This window comes from Prionailurus bengalensis, chromosome F2 (genome assembly GCF_016509475.1).
Source record: "Prionailurus bengalensis isolate Pbe53 chromosome F2, Fcat_Pben_1.1_paternal_pri, whole genome shotgun sequence".
In the NCBI taxonomy this organism is placed as follows: Eukaryota; Metazoa; Chordata; class Mammalia; order Carnivora; family Felidae; genus Prionailurus; species Prionailurus bengalensis.
This window is the reverse complement of record NC_057353.1, coordinates 74112358-74131922: the sequence shown is the minus strand read 5'-3', so window position 1 is coordinate 74131922 and position 19565 is coordinate 74112358. Positions and strand designations below refer to the sequence as shown.

The 19565-nt window shown below is 53.2% G+C and overlaps 1 protein-coding gene across 1 annotated transcript in view; it reads left to right on the top strand.

The window, feature by feature from the left end:
• KCNQ3 (potassium voltage-gated channel subfamily Q member 3) overlaps nt 1-19565 on the top strand; it is a 316047-nt gene that overhangs the window by 45652 nt on the left and 250830 nt on the right. The gene's annotated exons all lie outside the window — the stretch shown is intronic.

Here is a 19565-nt window from a genome sequence, read left to right as displayed (position 1 = left end):
ACAAGGTCCTCCCAATATCACCCGGTGTCACGGCAGCCCATCATGTTGAGCCTTTCCCCCCCCCCCCCCAGCCGGGAAAAGCAGGGCTGAGGACGCTCAAGGCTGAAGCCTCTCCCATCCACCCAGAGCTTGCGATGGGATCACAAAGGGAGCACGGGTTTCTTCCCGTCTCCTGCTCTCGTCAGTCACTCTCTATATTTCGTCACAGCTGAGCACTGTTTCATTGTGGAGTTCATTCCCTTCTTAATTCCTCTTTGTGTTTGTCATGTTGTGATGGTTGGGAGAACCCAGACACCCTACGTGAATGCGGGCATCATCTAAGAATCAGAGCGAAGTAAGCACCCAGGCTGGGACGGGGATTCGTGGACCTTCAGGCGTCGCGTGAGTCATCGGACGTGACCGTGCGTGCAACAGTTCGTGCCCGTGCTGCGGAGGGTGGTGAGCCTTTACAGACGGAGTCCCCCATGGGCTCCTCGAAGCAACACTCTCGATGGCACATCTCCAAGGACATAACTACTACTCACACCCCGTGGAGGGTTGGGGGTCACGGCTGTTAGGAAGGGAGACGTAGCACTGAGTTTTCATAAAATCCTCTGCAGACACTGAATGAAGACGTGGGTAGTGATGGTGGTGATAAAGGGCCCGGTGATGACAGCATGTATGGAGTGTCCCTGTTGCTGGACGTTTCCCTTATGCCTTCCCCTTTACCTTCCTGAGGACCTCTCCAGGAAGTTCGTATCATTACCATTAATAAATATTTTTATTTTAATAATATTTTAATTTATAAAAATAATATTTCATTTATAAAAATATTAATATTTTAATTTAATTAATATTTTAAAAATATTTATCTATTTTGAGAGGGGGGGTGGAGGGGCAGAGAGAGAGAGAGAGAGAGAAAGAGAATCCCAAGCAGGCTCTGCACCGTCAGCACGAACTGTGAGATCGTGACCTGAGCCGAAATCGAGGGTCGGACGCTTGACCGACTGACCCGCCCAGGCGCCTCTGTGTTATTACCGTGTTTAAGATGAGGAAACTGAGGCCCAGATCATCTTAAGTGTTTGAAATCACCCAGCTAACAAGTGATGGAGTTTCCACACTTCTTCCCTTACATGGAGGTCGTAGGACGAAGGAGAGCGCGTAGAACAATTTAGCGCAGTGCCCGGGATGCAGCGAGCCTTCCACGCGGTCAGCCGATCTCGTTGTCCTGACGTTGTGTGTCGTGAGACTTTCAGTGACTGTTCGGCAGGGTGTGCTGGGATCCGTTGGAGGGCAGGTTCCTTCTGCAGAACCACGTGCTACTCTGCCTTGTGGACAGATGTAAATTGGATCGGAGGGTCTTTACCCACAGCTGGGCTCACCAGTCCTGCTTTCCAAAGGTGCCTGGAGTCCCTGAGTACAAGTTCATTGTAGTGGGTTGAATGGTGGTCCCATGAAGATATGTCCTAACCCCCAGCCACTGGTGGACTTGACTTTATTTGGAAAAAGGGTCTTTGCAGATGTGATTAAGTTAAAGATCTTGAGATGTGATTATGCTGGATTACCTGGGTGGGCTCTAAGCCCAATGACAGGTGTCTTCATAAGAGACTTTCAGGGGAGAGACGCATGGAGGGAGGAAGAAAGGGCCATGAAGGATGAAAGCAGGGAGTGGGGGGGACGCGGCCACAAGCCAAGGAACACCTGGAGACCAGAAGTTGGAAGAGGCAAGGAAGGATCTCCCCTAGAGCCTTCAGACGGAACGAGGCCATGCCATGCCAACACCTTGATTTTGAACTTCTGGCCCCCATGAATGAACCTATTTGCTTTCATTCTCCACGTTCGTGGTCTTGTGTTACAGCAGCCCCAGGAAACTAAAATACCCATGGTACCTCAAGGGCCCCTTCTGCCGGTGGGGTTGAAAGATGACCAGCCCGGGTGCCCCCCAGCCCTGGGCACTTACTCTGCTCTCCCACTAAGGGGCTGTGGGCCTTGGGACAATCTGTTTTGCTTTCTGGGCCTCACTTTCCTCATCTGTGAAGTGAAGGGTGGGGATGGGGATTATGAAATAACAGAGGAGGGTGGCCTGAGCTCAAAGGCGCCTCCCTGGAGACATGAGGCTCCGTTGGCATATACATGGCACCCTTCAGGAGGGGGTAGGGGCTGGGGTGCGGTGGAACATGGGGAGGAAGGGTGCGGGGCAGGGGGCACGTCTTCTCTGGGGAATGCACAGTAGAACCAGGAGTGGGGGCGGGAAATCGGCAGCCCAGACTGCCTCTCCACTTCTCTGGGCCTGGAGCCAGCTAGCTGGGGTAGGGGGGGCGGGTGGGGGGTGGGGGTGGGGGCGGGGGCTCACTGCCGTCAGGAACAGGGATTTGACACAGCGGGAAAGAAAAGGAATAATAACAAGCTCTCCATTTGAGATCATGTGTCTGCAAATGATGGGAGGCACAGTTAGGATATTCCTGCAGATTTTTTTTTTTTTTTTTAAATCCCAGAAATAATTCTTTTGACCTAGTTTTGGTCGTGCTCAAGAAACAGTTCTAGTTAACTGAGCTGATGTCCAATATGCTTTTTCAACGTCCCCGGGTGACCTTCAGGGCCGCTGGTCTGCTTGGGTCTCAGCGCTGGATGGACCGGGTGGGTCAGGCCAGGACCTGCAACGGGTCCGTGTGGCTCAGAGGGTCAGGACGTGGGCTCTGGAATGAGACTGTGGCTCTGTAAGTTACTTAGCTCTCTGAACGCGTTTATTCAGCTGTCAAATGGGGATACATTTGCCTCCCTCGAAGGGAGTCCCTCATTTGACCTTCACGACGGCCCTGGCAGGCAGGAGTCCTTACTGAACTGCGTTTGTTAGAGCTGAGGATGTGGTGTCATGGGGAGGTTGGGTAACTCTCATGGTCGTGTGTCAGGGCCATAGAATGCCCAAGCTAAGAGTCTGGCTCCAGTGCACGCCCTTAACCACCGTCCCTCTCTGCCTTCCCTGATGGGTGTTCAGTAGTGAGCCCCATTTGTTGGAAGGAGCTAAGCCTTGCACGCTCTGGGGGTCCAGAGAGGAGCGAGGTGGCTGGACAGTGGGCCTGACTCGGTGAAATTGGGGTAAAGTCCTGGAACGCCCGTGCACGTGGTCAAGTGGACAGAGGGTAAAGCTGGTCCATCCTGGCAGCTTCGGTGGCCCCCTGAGGGCACACACAGTACGTTTTCCTGCTCCACACAGACAGCAGAGGGGGCATATGGCAGTACTCCATTTTTTAGGACACATCAGAATCCTGGCCTGTCCGTGCCCCTGGAGAAGGGGCTGGCATCTTAGCAATGCGGTGGATGGAGTGTGTGAGTCCGGGGAAGGGGCTCCCACTGTGAGCAGGCGAGGCCTCCTGGGCCCCCGTCTCCCTCCCACCCTCCTCCGGGACCTGCTCCTTTCCGGCAGGTGCTGCTTCATGACTGTGCTGTTTGCTCACACTGTTCCTTCTACCTGAATTCCCTTCCCTCTGTCCCTCCACCGTCTACCCCTGGGTTCCTTTGTGTCCTCAGACCTTGGCTTAAAGATCCAGCACTTCCTCTCCCAGGCAGCCGAGATTCTATTGCAGAGACCGACAGACGAACAAGTCAATGAACGAACAGTGAGGCATGATGACTTGGAGACAGAGACGAGCGAGACGGAGGGAGGGGGGAGGAGGCAGCCCTGGGATGGAGCTGTCGTGCCCAGAGCTGGTGTGTGGGCACAGCGGCTGGTGGCAGAGAACCTGGTTCTCAGAGGGAACCGTGTCCCGAAGCCCCGCCGAGGTGGGAACGCCAGTGTGTTCCAGAAACTCGGAGGAGCTGGGGTATCATGGAGGAAGCGGAGAAGGAAGAGGGGAGTTTGGAGCAGACCTGCAGGGCGGGGAGATCAGACCAAATGTAAATGCAAGGGGGCACATGGGTGGCTCAGTCGGTTAAGCCTCTGACTCGACTCTGGATTTCTGCTCCGCTGATGACCTCACGGTTCCTGGGATCGAGCCCCACGTCCGGCTCTGGGCTGACAGCGTGGGGAGCCTGCTTGGGGTTCTCCCTCTCTCTCTCTCTCCCTCCCTCTCTCTCTCTGCCCCTCCCCCCTTGCACATGCGCTCTCTCTCTCTCAAAATAAATAAACACTAAACTAATTAAAAAATAAATGCAAATGCAAAATGGATCCTTTTGGCTGTTGTTTTGAGAACTGACTGGGTGGGGAGCGGGGGGGGTGCATTTCAGTGATGCAGGTGGGAGGGGATGGTAGGTTGGACCAGGGTGTAGAAGTGAAGGGGGCTCAGAGCTTTCTGGGTTCATTCGGGGAGTGGATGTGGTAAAGGAGGAAGGGTCTGGACTGCCTGTGGATCTCTGGCTGGGCTGAACAGAGGTACCGTTCCTTGACAAGAGCCCAGTTTGGAGGTGAAGCCCAGAGCCTGGTTTGGACATGGTGGGTGTGCGTTGTCTGTGGGTGTCAGATGGCGGAGGCACTGAAGAGGCAGCTGGGTGGGGGAGGCAGCCGCTCTGAGTGGAGGTTAATGACCTTCCTCTTTCCTGCCGTTGGTGGTGCAGCCCAGACTATGGAGCTAACCGTCCTACCGGAAGATGGGTCATAGGCACTTGTAGGATGATGTCAACCTGGGCCCGTCCTGACTCTTCCTCTGCAAAATGGGGCTGGCATCTGCCCGTCGTCAGAATCCAGACATCTCCCTCATTCCCTGTTTCGAGAGACAAATTTCGTTTGAGATTCTGCAGTCAGATCTAGGGGAGAGGGTCTGTCTGGGCCAGCGTCTCACATCGTGGTATTACCTTTTCTGTGTTCCAGTGTGTTCCTCATTTTCCAGCCTGGGAAACATTCTTTTTTTTTTTTTTTTTTTTTTTTAACATTTATTCATTATTGAGAGAGAGAGAGAGAGAGAGAGACAGGGCACGAGCAGGGGAGGGGCAGAGAGAGGGGGAGACACAGAATCGGAAGCAGGTTCCAGGCTCCGAGCCATCAGCACAGAGCCTGATGCGGGGCTCGAACCCACAAACTGTGAGATCATGACCTGAGCCGAAGTCGGACACCCAAATGACTGAGCCACCCAGGCCCCCCTGGGAAACATTCTTTTTGTTGAAGACAGAATTACCAACAGAGGCAAAAAAGGTGGCTTTCTGTCTTTCATCTGTTGCCGACTGCCATTGGTGCTAAGCAAACCACCATTTTGTTTTCCATCCTCCTCCTTAGGCAACACGGTTCTTTCTGGTCACCCTGGTGTCTTTCTTCTGCTCCTTCTGGGTTTGCATTGTTCTCCTGTTCTTCCTACAGATTTGAAACATTTTTAACTATGTTGCCTGTGTCTCAGTCTCTGGGTCCTTTTGCTCACCTGCCCTTCTGTAATTGGTGGTTATCGGAGAGCATTCGCCGGCTCCCAGCATCCGTTTCTCGAGACTTCTTGTCGAACAATGTGTGACTAAGTTATCAGGATTTCATTTTCTTAGAGCTTTTCTTGGACCAGAGCTTAAGCTATCGTTACGCTGGGAGCTTCCTTCCACACACCAATTACGTGCGTGCATATATTTGTCGCCAAATACCTTACAATCCATGTTTTTAAATTTATTTGTTTTTTAGAGTAAGAATATGAGTCGGGGAGAGGGGCAGAGCGAGAGAAAAAGTCTGAAGCATGCTCCGTGCTCGGCCTGACCTTGGGCTTGATCCCACGACCTGGGAGCATGACCCGAGCCGAAATCAAGAGTCGGACACTTGACCAACAGACTGAGCCACCGAGGTGCCCCTTAAATCCATTATTGTTGATATCTACAGATAAGGTGAGCACAGTATTGTATGTTGCACCCATGCGTGTACATACATTTAATCAGAACATTTAGAAAATCCAGCAAGGCTGTCCTCAGTACACACGTGAACTCTATATAAGCCTTTGAATCTTTCACCCTTGTTGTCTGTTGCCCACACTTCCCCTTGGAACATTCTGGTCTTGCCTTCTAGTTTGCCTTCCAAACATCGTGTTTACCGTTTGGATTAAAGTTTAAATGTATTCCGTGTTAACCTCAGCAGCACTTGTGCTGAGCACCTACGATGTGCTAGCCTGGGTCCCAGAGTTCTAAAGGGAAAGGGGGCACGGTTCTTGCCCTGGAGAAACAGGGGGGCTTCTGCACTGTGCTGGGAAGCATCTGAGACCTCATCGGAGAAGCAGGCATTCTCCTTGCAGCCTTGAGGAATACAGGCCACACCGAAAGCTCCAAAACACGATGCTTGTGCAGCCTCATTTGTCAACCCATCTCGAGCACGCTGTGGTTTGGTACGAGCTGTTCATCAAGGCATGAAGCAGTTAAGTAAACACTTGTGCTTGTCTAGAGAATTCTTCCCTCTGTGAGTCTGTTCTGACCACAGTGACCTCTCTTGTGCTGCCTGGGATCTGGTTAATCTCTGTCTTCTTCTGAGTAAAGCACACAGCCCACACACTTCCGCCTGTCAGCCCAGGAGACATCCAGTCCTGGCGCTGGGTGCCTGCAGCTCAAGGGCAAGGGACGGCCGCGGATGTCACCACGTTGGCCTCCTGACTGCGACCGCCCCGAGGGCTGGCAGACGACCCATGTCTGTGCCCAGGACGCTGCAGTGACCAGATGATGTTTTCTTAGACACCTCAGAATTTATCCAGCCAAATTTTCATCCCCTGGAGTGGGTGCCCCCAGATTCCAACAGGGAAGCTCTGTTGGTTTCTTTACCTTTGAAGGGAGAGAATGGCATATTGAGAAGAGCACAGTCAGACATCACAGAGCTGAGACGCAGGCCTCATCAGTTGCTGTTACTGGTATGTTCCTCGGTTGCCTTAAGGGCTTTTGGACCTCCCTTTTTTCCATCTGTGTCCATCAATGTTAACATTGACCATCCTGGAGGATTAGAAACAAATCTCGTGGGGCGCCTGGGTGGCTCGGTTGGTTAAGCACCCGACTCTTGGTTTTGGCTCAGGTCACGGTCTCACGGTCCATGAGTTCAAGCCCTGCATCGGGCTCTGCGCTGACAGCATGGAGCCTGCCTGGGATTCTCCGTCTCCTTCTCTCTCTGCCCCTCCTCTGCTCTCTCTGTTTCTCAAAATAAATAAACAACAACAACAAAAAGAAATAAAGCTCGTACCGCACCTACAATAGTTCCCTGCACATACTGGCCAAGAGCAGAAAATAGCTCGTCCCTTTCTCACCGGCCGAGAGAGCTCTCTTTGGGCACAGGCAGCTAGAGCGGCGGAGGTAGGTGTGGGCATGGCCATCTTGCCTCTGGCCGCCACCACGGTGTTCTTGGTGAGGACGTGGGTACTCACCAGTCATCCGCAGTTTTGTTTTCCATGGTCTCGGTTTCCCCACGGTCAATCACGTTCCAAAAGCAGACGATCCTCCTTCTGATAACAGCGTCCGAAAGAAGGTCAGCGGTAGCCTCACGCTCTGTCCCAATGCCCACATCATTCCCCTTACACCACGTCGTCGCGGAGGCATCGGTTCATCATGACAAGGAGGGTGAGTACAGCTCAGCAAGGTGTTTTGAGAGAGACCGCATGCACATAACGCTTACCACAGTATATTGCCATAATTGTATTGTATCATTGTTGTTAATCTCTTACCGTGCCTCATTTATACGTTACACTTTACCGTAGATGTGTGTGTGTAGGAAAAAAAACCACAGTCTCTACAAGGTCTGGTACTTTCTGCAGGTTCAGGCATCGCTTGGGGGTCTCGGAACGTATTCCCTGCAGATAAAGGGGGGGGCGCTGTGCTTTGCAAAGGGCCTTCTGTCTGGTCCCAGGAGCCCGGCACTCAAGCTGCTGGACTTCCCCTGTGACCTTGGGCATCAGTGAAATTGCAGTGGCCATGCAGAAGGAGGTAATGCTCTTAAAAGCAATATTCAGATGAAAACTATTACACTTTTTAAATTTTACTCAGGTGGCTCTGTCTTCAAGTATGGCTGGAACCAGTTGATTCAGTATCAAGGATGTTGTACCGCTGAAAAATGAGATCAAAGATGCCTGACCGAGGCTTGGGTGAGAGCCTTCTGTCCGGTTAGAGCTTGCGACGGGAAGGGATTGCCTCTTTCAAAGGAGCACCGCCATGCCTTAGATCCCAGAGCCTCCAGTGTTGACAAGGTCTCCAATGTAGACCTTTCTAGACTGAGCCCCCCTCAGTTATGCTGAGTTTTCTTCCTGCGTTTCTGCTGTGTGTCCGCCTTGATCTCTCTTAGCCCTCAGGCTCTGAGGTAGGTGCCGGGACACCCATTTTGCAGATGAGAAAGCTGAGGTTTCGAGACTGACTTGCCTTAGGCCACGTGACTTTGAAAGGTTGGATTCGGACTTGAACCGCGGTCTGACTACAGAGCCCTCCCCACCACGGAGGTACCATTTCCTCACCTGCCCCCGCCCCCCGCCCACAAGCATCTTCAGTTTTAATTTAGCAAATGAGGAGGCTAAAACTCCTCGTGGAGAATAAATGACTTCCCCTAAACTCGCAGCCGGTTGGAAGCGGAACCAGGTTGGGACGCAGGACTGACTCCCATGCCTGCTTTTTATCCTGCTCCCCTCCTCGCCTCCCCGAAGTGCGTCTCGTTAAACCCACCCAGATGACAGATCTCTTCCTTCCAGATGCCCGTTGATGCTGGCCTTGTCCAGAACGCCGTTGATCTGAACTCACGTGTATCTTGTCCTCGGGCATCAAAGTAATTGCTTCCTCCTCGTTTTCCTGTGGGACACTCAATGTGGGGAATAATGCTCTTGGGCAGAGAAAGCCCAAAAGCGGATTTCTTATTCCAAACCACCAGCTGCCAGTGGTGCTCCTGCTCCTGTGTGCACGAACATTCCCTAGAGGTCAAGATGCCTGTCTGCCGCCTGGCTGGCTGCAGGAAGTGCCCCCCGAAGATGAGGCAGGACGGCTCAGTGGAGAGGGTTCTCTGTGCCAAGCCTCCCTGGTTTCTTCCTCTTGCTGCTTGGGCACACAGGAGGCGACTCCTCTTTGCTGTGGCCAATCCCAGGGGGCTTTGCCCGCCCTCGAGATGTCCTGGAGCCCTGCCTCACCTTTGCAAACGGTCCCTTGATAAAAGTGTCCCCCAATTTCCGTGTTTCGCTATGTGATAACCTGGACTCCGTAGCCCGCCGTGTTCACCAGGGATTTCTCCTCTGGGCAAAAGGAGCATCAAACAGTGGTGGTGGCTCCTCCGGGAGGACTGTCAGCGTCTCGGGCCCCCACACTCCTGCACACTCACACCCTGGTTTTATAGGTCGGCCCCCTGGGCAAAGGTTCTCTTCTCTGTCTCACGCAACAGAGAGCTCCCGCTCTGAGAAGCTTCTCTCCTTGTGCCAAGGCTTCCGTGCCTCCCACTCTCTTTTTGTGCCTTGCAGGTTCCCGAGTGGGCCCAGCCCCGGTCTTACCCCTCACTGGCCCCTCAGAGCTTCGGGCTCAGGAGATGCTCCCTTAACACCTCTCCTGAGTGACTTTGGGAATCTGTAAGCACTGGTGAGTTTGGAATCCCGAGGAGAAGGCCAGTTTTGGAATTCCAATGAGCCATCCAGTTTGGAATTTGAAAGCGAAGGCAGATGAATACTTACAGATCTCTCTTTACCAGGAAAATCCTTTCTTGTTTAGAAACATCAAATTCAAAAACGAAAGCAAGCCGAGCGCCTCGAGACATCTCATTCCCGGGGATGGAAGGCGTCTCGAGGCAGAGCCAGCACCCCCAGGCCTGAGTCCTATTTCCGCTCTGCCACTGTGGTCTCGGAGGGGTCATTCGACCTCCCTGGGCCCTGGGCCCTCTTCTAGGAAATGAGAGATGTGGCCGGGAGGTCTCTGGCAGGTGCACTGTCAGATCTGCGAATAGCTCGGATCTGTGTTTCTCAGCCTTTTGTTCCTTACCGCGCGCCCCCCCCCCCCGCCCCCCGCCGCAATGAGCCTATAGACCTTTTCCCCCTAATCACATGAAATTTTAATCCTATAGATATACTACCAACGTGCTGTAGCCCTTTGAAGGGCCATGGACCATGGTTAGAGCTAAGGTGTTTTCTGCCCACACCCCCCACCCCGAACCAGCTTGGGCCCCATTGAGAGGGTGTAGTTTCAGTGACTTCTCTTTGGTGGCCGGCAGGACTCTGCCCAGACCAGGGGCCCAGCCCTGCTCTTGAGAGGTTCACGGTCTCAGAGGAGTGCAGACAGAAATGGAATCCCATCGGAGGCTGTGGTGTGCTAGGGAGGGGGCCCTGTGCTCCGTCCCTGCCCGACCGGGGGCTGGATGTGCCGTGGTGTGGTTCAGCAGCTGGGGACCGGGGGAACTCACAGGCTCAGGGAGACAGAGGGGCAGACAACAGGGGCCGGCATTCTTGGGCTGCGTGGAAGAGGCCCGGGACGGGGCTCACAGTATGGGGGTGGCTGTGACAATCCTCTGGTGGCAGATCTCACGCTCACCGCACGGGCCAGGCTGGACTGCAGGCTGTGGGGCCCGCTATCCTCAGTCTGGCAAGAAACTCGGGCTGTTGGGGGCGGAGGGTGGGGAGGGTGGAAAGGAAGGACAGGGTGGGCTCGGCCTGGAGTCCAGGTCCCTGCAGTATGTGATTCAGGGGGATGCTGAGAGTCCACCCAGGGGTTTCTGCACCTGCTCTAGCTTTGGGGGCCTTTAACCCCATTTGTGCTGGTGAGGTGTCACAGCCCAGCCAGAGAACAGCAGCGTGGCTCTGTGGCCCTGCCAGGTAGGTGTCTTTAACAGCACCGCCTGCGGCCTCTCCCGGGCAGCGGCTGGGGGCTCGGCGCCCGAGCTGGGCCCGCCGTGCATCAGATTTCATCTTTCCACTCGTCTTTTCCTTGCTTATTTCTGTTTTGCCATCGCCTGTGGAATCGTGTAAGTGACTCTGGAAGGCTCATACATTCCCAACAAGCAAAATGTCTGCTTTTTCCCTCAATGTATTTCTGTGCTTCTGGCCGACTTGACCGTCCTCTCCTAAAAGGATCATCATGGTCATTGTCTCTTCTCCTTTGCCGCCCTCGGTCTGTGGGGTTGGACATTCACAGCCGTGTCGAGACGTTTGAGCTCCTAGAGATCGCCCTCCCTCTCTGTCCTCCCCAGCCACCCTACCTAACCGTCCTCCAGAATCACCGATTCAGCCACGTCAGATGTGACAGGGCTTCTCCCGCAAAGAAGCTGCTGGAAATCAGCTGCATTTGACAGGGCTGGGGCCAGGGAGGGCTCAGAGTCAGCCACCTGCCGGTAGGACTCTGAATGTTAAATCCAGAGGGGGACCTGGGAAGGCAGGCATTCCCCAGCTCGGCTGGAGGGGATCCCTCCCTGGGCTTTCCCCAGGCTTCCGGCTCTTTCCCTGATGCTCCTCCCTCTTCCTGGGGAAGCATCCCTTCTGGAGACCCAGGGAAACCTGGAGCACCCGGGGCTGGCTACTTTACCCCTCTGCAGTGCGGATTTCTTATCTGTAAGCGGGGATGATGCCATCTTCTACCCCGCAGGGCTGTTGTGAAAATTAATAATTTAGGTTAAGCTCCCAACAGGGCGTGCTGTAGGAACTCAGGACGAGGTGGATGCTCCTGTTATTGTTAATTATTATTATTTTGTGTAGCGGGACCCGAGCCCGGTCGTCACGGGGGTGCGTCTGCGGGCTGGACCCGCTCTGGGAGGCTGGGGCCAGCGGCTTCTCGGCATGAATAATTCATCGCCGGTCTCCTTTGCTCCTGAAGCAGCGGCTCCTGGCAAACACTGCAGACGGATTCATGTGTCGTGGGTGGGCGTGCATGCGAGAACAGATGGGATTCCCCAGTCACGTGCTCCTGCAGACGGCGCGTGACACACAGACGCGCCGAGGAAGCCCTGCTTCTTGGAGGAGACAGGCAGGAAGCTCAGCCTCTAAAACAGAGGTGGCAAATCTGCCCACCGCCCCCCTCCCCCGGGGTGGGGGGGGGTGGGCATGGGTGGCAAAAGCTTTGTTCTGTTCTGCAAGAGAGGAAGGTATTTTCCATCCTACGGTGACCTTGACAACGTCTGATGATGTTTGTTAACCACTGGGGGGGGGGGGGGAGGGAAAAAAAAAAGCACATGCGTCTCCTGGGAATTACAGGATCAACTCCAGAGCCATTCGCTTCATTTGTACTGGCTTCCAGGCCCTGTGTTAGGCGGGAGAGGACAGAGGTGGATGGAGAGCCACCCAGAATGTTATGGAAACGCAAAGAAGGGGGTTGGTGATGTACAGGAGGTATTTAATAACCCGCTGCTGGATTAATAAATAACTGCTGGCTGAAAGCTGCTTCATCCAGCCTGTGGCAGTCAGGGGAGGCTTCCTGGAGGAGGTGGCCATTCAACTGCTACTTGGAGGGTGAGCTGAGGGCGAGCTGGGGTTTCTGGATGACGGAGGATTTTGAGGACCATGTGAGAAAGTATGGTGTTTTCAGAATACTGAATAAATGAGGGGCACCTGGGTGGTTCAGTTGGTTAAGCATCTGACTCTTGGTTTCAGCTAAAGTCATGATCTCTCGGATTTGAGTTCGAGCCCTGTGTCGGGCTCTGCACTGGCAGCACAGAGCCTGCTTGGGATTCTCTCTCTCCCTCCTTCTCTTCCCCTCCCCGCTGTGCTGACATGGGAGGAACAGGAACCCCAAGGCTGCTTGTCAGGCCAAATCAGTATTACTTTGCTTTATTTATTTTTCTTTTTTTTAATGTTTATTTATTTTTGAGAGAGACAGAGAGACAGACAGAGCGTGAGCAGGGGAGGGGCAGAGAGAGAGAGAGGGAGACACAGAATCCGAAGCAGGCTCCAGGCCCCGAGCTGTCAGCACAGAGCCCAACGAGGGGCTCAAACTCACGGACCGCGAGATCGTGACCTGAGCCGAAGTCGGACGCTCAACCGACTAAGCCACCCAGGCGCAAAGTGTTACTTTGCTTTAGATAAATAGGGTCAACGGAGCTCAGTGCTTGGTCTGATTGGAGGACCCTGTTTTGAGAGACATGACGCACAGCCCAGGTATGCTGCTGGATAGCAACCAGCTGTCCCCTACCTGCTACCCTGAGGCAGCGGAGGTGGTCATGCTGTGCTCCCGTGGCCCCCAGGATCCATCTGGAGCATGGCCACGGCCTCCCCCCTGTTCTGTGAGCTTGCTGGGCGTCCGGGCTGACAGCTGGACTGTGCCGTGCCAAATGCACACGCCTCTCTCACCTTCACATTGCTCGGGTGGCCAGTGGTGTTCACACCAGGGTTTCTGCTCCGTGCCTGAAACGTTGCCAGGATGCTGGGGTCCCGGGTGGAGATGGCGTGGCACTCCTTCGGGGCAGAAATGACCCATCTGCCTCCTCCTCTTGTGATGTCCTCCATGGGCATATTTTCCTGGACAAGTGTGCTTTGTGGATTACCTGAATCGGAATCACCTGGGACGAAGGTTAAAGGGCAGCTTCCTTACTGAACGAGAATTTCCGGTGGTGGGGGCAGGGAGTTCGCATTTTTACATCACTACCCCTGGTGATTCCGAACTCCTTCATGTCTGAGAAGCACCACTGTAAAGCACAAAGCTTTTTTTTTTTTTTTTTTTTTTTTTTTCTGGAATCAGCCAGGGGCTATTTGAGCAGCTGCTGTGTCCCAAGTGCTGTGCCGGGTGTCACGCAATGGGCTATTTCGTCCTCGTTCTGGGTCTGGGGGCCGGTGGAGTGAGTCCATTTTTTTACTCGGTTAGTAGGGAGTGAGGCTGGGGTTTATACCCCAGTTGCCTAAGGCCTGTAAGGTCTTTATCCGATGCTGGCACTGAATTGGTGCCGCGGACCACTGGACAGGAGGGGTGCCCGGGGCACCAGCAGCAGCTGCATCGTCGTCCCCCTGTGCCCGCTTCACCCCCACCCCCTTGGGAGCTCCGGGCTCCTTTCTAGGCCGTGGCTTCTCTGCTGGCTCGGAGAGAAGAGCATCCTGCTGTCCCCTGGAGTCTCAGCGTGCAGAGCCCAGGGGCTGCCTCTGGCTCCTGTGGGTGGAACAGCAGAGGAAGGGAGGGGGCGGATCAGGAGGCCTCTTGTGGTGATGCTGATGTTTCTGTTTATTTGTCTCGGGCTGGGGCAGGTACCCGACTCTCCTGCCTCCTCTCCTGGGCCTTTCCCTGATTCCTGGGAGCTTCCCTCCTAAAGCCTTTTCCACCTCCCACGGGGCCTCTCCTGGGAGTTCCCCCTCCCCTCTGCAGCCCAGGGCCACCTCCGGTCTCTCTCTTCCCAGAGCGCCTCTCCAGCGGGCAGAAAGCAGCCTTTCTCCCGGGACATTCCTACCTCCCTGGCCCCACGTCGCCACCAGGAATCAAGCCCCCTGGACCACTCACTGTTGTTACTCTGCTAAGGCCCGCCCACTCTTGCCCAGCTCCTCCCCGGTGTCCTTTCCCTCCTGGGTCCCCTAAGTCAGGGGACACATGTGCCCCCTAGGTGGTCTCAAGTCCTTTTCACGAGGCAGGTGCTGGTGGATGAAGCAAGCCCAGTCCCCCACCCAAGAGGGTATTGAATTCACAAGAGATTTCTTTGTAAAAAAAAAAAACCACTTCCTCGTGTCTTCACCTTCTCAGGAAAAATGCCCATTCGCATTTACAGCAGGTAATGGGCTCGGGCCTCACAGCAGCTGTCTGTGCAGCCCCGCTTAGCTGTCCTGGCACCTGTCCCTGGAATCCTGTTCCTTCAGCTGGGCATCACATACAGTTTTATAGCCACGGGGCTCCTCGGGCCCCTCCCGCACCTACGAGTCAGAAGCTGCTGGAACGAGATACCCAGGTGCTCTGTATGCACAGCAAGGTCAGAGAAACGCTGCTCTGCGCCTCACCTTGAAGAACAGGGAGCAGGTGGTAGCTGTTGTATGAGGGCCTGGCCGAGACCAAGGCTGGAGTCCCGTTCTGCCATCTGTCACCCTCCCTATAAATTAGCTAAGCGGTCTCCAAAAATACCTCTCTGCGTAACGACCTGACCTTGGCATCCATGAGGTTCCGTGTATCCCAAACTCTTGTTGGGAAAATATGACTGAATTTCTGCAGAGATGCCGTTAAAGGTCATGTGGCACCTACTGTCCAGTTTGCTCTTTAAGGACGTGTGTCAGGCACTGTGACAATACACAGTGCCGCTTCACCTGGGATTCTCCCATGAGCCTCTGCCCCGAGGACAGGTGTCTCCCTCCAGGTGGATGGGCTGCTTCTTTGCATCTGTCAGCAACAGTAGAAAGCCCGGTGTCTTTCCCCCTTTGTCCTCTTTGACCTCTTTTGTTTTCTGGAGGCTCAGGGATGATGGTAACCGAGACTCCTGGCCTGCCTCTCTTCTCCTTCCCAATAAATGAAATGCTTCCTTTTTGAAAGTCTTGAGTTTCGCTGTCAGATTTCTCTGTGTATTTAAGCTGCCTTATATCCTTTCAACATTAGTGGTGGTTGTCAGAATGGCTAAATTAACAACTCAGGAAGCAACAGGTGTTGGCGAGGATGCGGAGAAAGGGGAACCCTCTCGCACGGCTGCTGGGTGTGCAAACCGGTGCAGCCACGCTGGAAAACAGTATGGAGGTTTGTCAAAAAGTTAAAAATAGAACTGCCCTACGACCCAGCGGTTGCATTACTAGGTATTTATCCAACGGATACAAAGATGCTGATTCAAAGAGGGGACATGCACCCCCGTGTTTATAGCAGCGCTATCAGCAATAGCCAAAGTATGGAAAGAGCCCACATGGCCATCGACGGATGAATGGGCAAAGAAGATGTCCATTTATATACATACAATGGAATATTACTCAGTGATCAAAACGAATGCAATCTTGCCCTTTGCAACAGTGTGGACGGAACTAGAGTGTTTCATGCCCAGCAAAATAAGTCTGTCAGAGAAAGACCGATAATCATGTGATTTCACTCATATGTGAAATTTAAGAAAGAAAACAGATGAACCTAAGGGAAGGGAAGGAAAACTCAGATGAAAAAAGAGAGAGAGGCAAACCATAAGAGACTCTTAAATCCAGAGAATAGACTGAGGGTTGCTGGAAGGAAGGTAGGTAGGGGGATGGGCTAGATGGGTGATGGGGATTATTAAGGAGGGCACTTGTTGGGATGAGCCCTGTGTTGTTATATGTAAGTGATGAATCTACTCAGGAAATTCTACTCCTGAAACCGATACCACACTATATGCTAACGAACTTGATGTCAAGAATATGTTAAGCATTTTCCCACTTTAAAATGACTCGTTAGGGGTGCCTGGGTGGCTCAGCCGGTCACGTGTCCAACTCTTGATTTTCAGCTCAGGTCGTGATCTCACGGTTCATAGATTCAAGCCCTGCATATAGTGCAGAGCCTGCTTGGGATTCTCTCTCTCCCTCTGTCTCTCTGCCCCTTCACTGCTGAAGTGTATTCTCTCTCTCTCTCTCTCAAAATGAATAAATGAACTAAAAAAAATAAAAGAAAATGGCCCGTTATAGTTGTCTCTTAAAGAAACAGCACCCCCAGCGCTTTTAAAATGTGGCTTGACTTACGCATCTTACGCATAGCACTTCTGAAACTGACCTGTGTGAGCAAAAGTGGTCTGGCTGGTTGGGGTCATCCGCCAAGACCGTCTGGAAATGCAGATTGTTTCAGGGCCTGAAGTATTTTCTCACCTTGACCCACACGGACCTCTAGAATAGGAATTGTCTTGAGAGCCGGGTGGGAAGGGGACGCAAGGGTGATTTAGATGAGATGCTCATTTATTCAACCAATATTTCCTGAGCCTCTTCTGCATCTCAGGCACTGGGTTCTGTAGATAGTTCTGGAGAGGTACATCCCAGACAGATGCACGGTGGAACCGGGAAGTGGAAAGCAGAGGCATGAAGGTTGCCCTGGAGATGCTGAGCACAGAACTCTTTATTTTGGTGGGGTATCTAGGAAGCGGAATCTAGGAGGTGGCATTTAAACTCAGTGTTGGGGATCCGCAGGTGGCACAAAGTAGGGAAAGGACTTATTTGGCCAGGAATTCTAGGCCCGAGGATCAGGAACCGTCGCTGAGTCACCTTGGGTCCCCAGGGTCTAGCACGGCTCAGGGACAGAACGGGAGCTCCACACAAGTTTGTAGATTCCGTGGATGCTTGGATGGAATTAGAGATAAGTGGGAAAAATCTTTGGAAGGCAAGCGGGGTGCAACTTTTTGAAAAGTGGTAAAGTTATGAATGGGTCTAATCTTGGAAACAATATAACATAGCAATTGATGACTCTTGTTCTTCATCCCTGGGTGTCTGTGAGTTCCTTTGGGGAGGGATCCTGTTAGCTTTTCTGTTGCTGCATAACAGATGATGCGCATTTAGCAGCTTCAGACACCCATATACTATCTCGAAGACCCTGCAGCTTGTAGCCCTGACACGCTGTGGCTGTATTCTCCGCGCAGGATCTCAGGGCAGAAGTCAGGGTGCTGGCCAGGGCCGTATTCTCATCTGAGGCTCCGGTCTTCTTCCAAGGTCACTGTTACTGGCAGAATTCACTTCCTTGTGGTCGTAGGACGGAGGCTCTGCTCTTGCTGGCTGTCAATTAGATTTCGTCCTCAGCTTCTAGATGCCAGTCTCTGTCCCTCCTACTGAGCCCTCTCTGTTACATGGTGACTTCCTGCTCTTCATCTCGGTCGTGGGCTCACCGGATTGGGTCAGGCCCGCTGAAGCTAATCTCCCTTTTGATGAACTCCAGTCAATGGGGACCTTAATTACATCTGTAAAATCCCTTCTGCCATACGAGGTAAAATCACCATCAGAGTGCCATCCTGTCCTATTCACGAATCCTGCACATGTTCAAGGGGAGGGGATTATACAAGGCGTGCACGTCCAGGGCTGGGGGACTGGGGCCCTCTTGGAAGCCTGCCTACCGCAGGGCTCATGTTTGGTCCATCCCTGGATTCCCTGTGCCTGGCAGATACCAGCGTCATTGTAGGTCAGGGCACACCCGGAGGACCAGAGCAGGGCACACGGAGGATTCCAGTATGCCCAGAAGGTAGAAACAGAAGATGCAAATGCAGCACACCAGTATTTGGCAAATAGCCTGGGGACATTGCCGGATTCTTGAAAGTATCTTCAAAGAGTATTATGCCAGAGTTTTCCTGGGGGGAATTTTGGGGAAGCCATTCTACACTGAATCTTTAAGAAGCAGCCTACTGAGTTTGGTCCATGATGATTTACAAGAAAGAAAAAAACACAACGCTACCTGGCATGTGTAGTCTGCTCAACACTTTTTATAGCCCTTTGGCACGGAGCTTGATTAATTAAGTGGATGGGTGGGTGATCGAGAAGGTGGATAAGTTCCTTATTACTGAGTTAATTTATTTACTTACTCCTATCTGTCCCCTTCCCGCCCAGCAACTTCCGCCAGCCAGTGTGCGACATCTCTTTATTGAAAGGCCCCCCCCCCCCCCCCCCCCCCCCCCCGCGCTGTGCTGGGCACTGACGCTCTGAAACCTTAACAGTCCTGACTCTTCTTTTGCCCACAGTTGCTCGAGGTATGCTCTGGGGTTGCTTGAGCCTCCGTTACCTAGGGAACAGGTAGAAAATGCAGATTCCTGGGCTCTGCTACCGACCGGCTGAGTTATACTACCTGGGGATGGCACCAAGAATATGCACTTTTCATAAGCAGCCCGGGTGGTTGGTGGCAGTGGCAGCCTGACACCCGCCAGCCTGGTGGCAGTGGGGGGGGGGGGGAGGAGGGGAGACAGGCCAGCAAGTAGGCACGTTCAGTACGTGATGGAGGGAGGCAGTGGGGACAGGAGGTGGGGACAGGAGGTGAGACGTTGTTCCGGGGACAAGGAATGACACCATAGAAGGCCAAGGAAGAGAGAAAATGGAGATGGGCAGGAATTAAAATATGGCGCCATCTTGATTCTGGGATTGAGGTGAAGGTGGTCTGAAGGACCCCCCCCCCCAGGTCTTAGTTACAAGAAGGGCTACGTACGTTGATTTCTTCCGAATCTAGTTTCATCTGGCTAACCCCAGCTGAATCTAACTCTAAACCCCCACTTTCCAGGGTGGAGAGAAAAATCAGCGAATGATTTTTTTTTGGGGGGGGGAGTCCATTCTCCTTCCCCATCAGAAGTAGTCCCAGAGCTTGGGTATGCAGGAAAGGACATCAGCTGCTCAAAGGGCCGGATGTGTGAGGCCACCAGTCCATTGGATGTTCTTCTTTCTCTGTGGGTTTAGAAGTTGATGCCCCAAGTTGCTGAGTCCTCGAGCCCCTTTTCTTACCCCACCCCCCCAAGATTTCTATTCCCAGCACCACTTGACTCAGCAAATAAATAAATAAATAAATAAATGAAGTGTTAGCACCTGGCACCCATTGTCCCCCTCACCAAGGCCACTCTCTGCTCTGATTGCTAAGTGTCCAGGCGGTACCTGGGGTTAGATATTTTGAAGCAGCCCTCTTCCCTCAGCTAAAAGATTTATTCCTCCCTGTAACCTGGTGAAATTGGGAAATTTGCACAGAGAACTCAAGCCGCCCACACACGGCCGCCCACCTGGGACATTTCTGCCTGGTTTCTTGTTCTCCGTGTCTCACTCTTCAGTTCTCTGTGGCCTTTCCCGACCCGCAGGCTGTAGGGAAGTGACGCTTTCAGAAGATGCAGTTATATTTCGGGGGGGGGGGGAGCTGTTCCTTTGAAG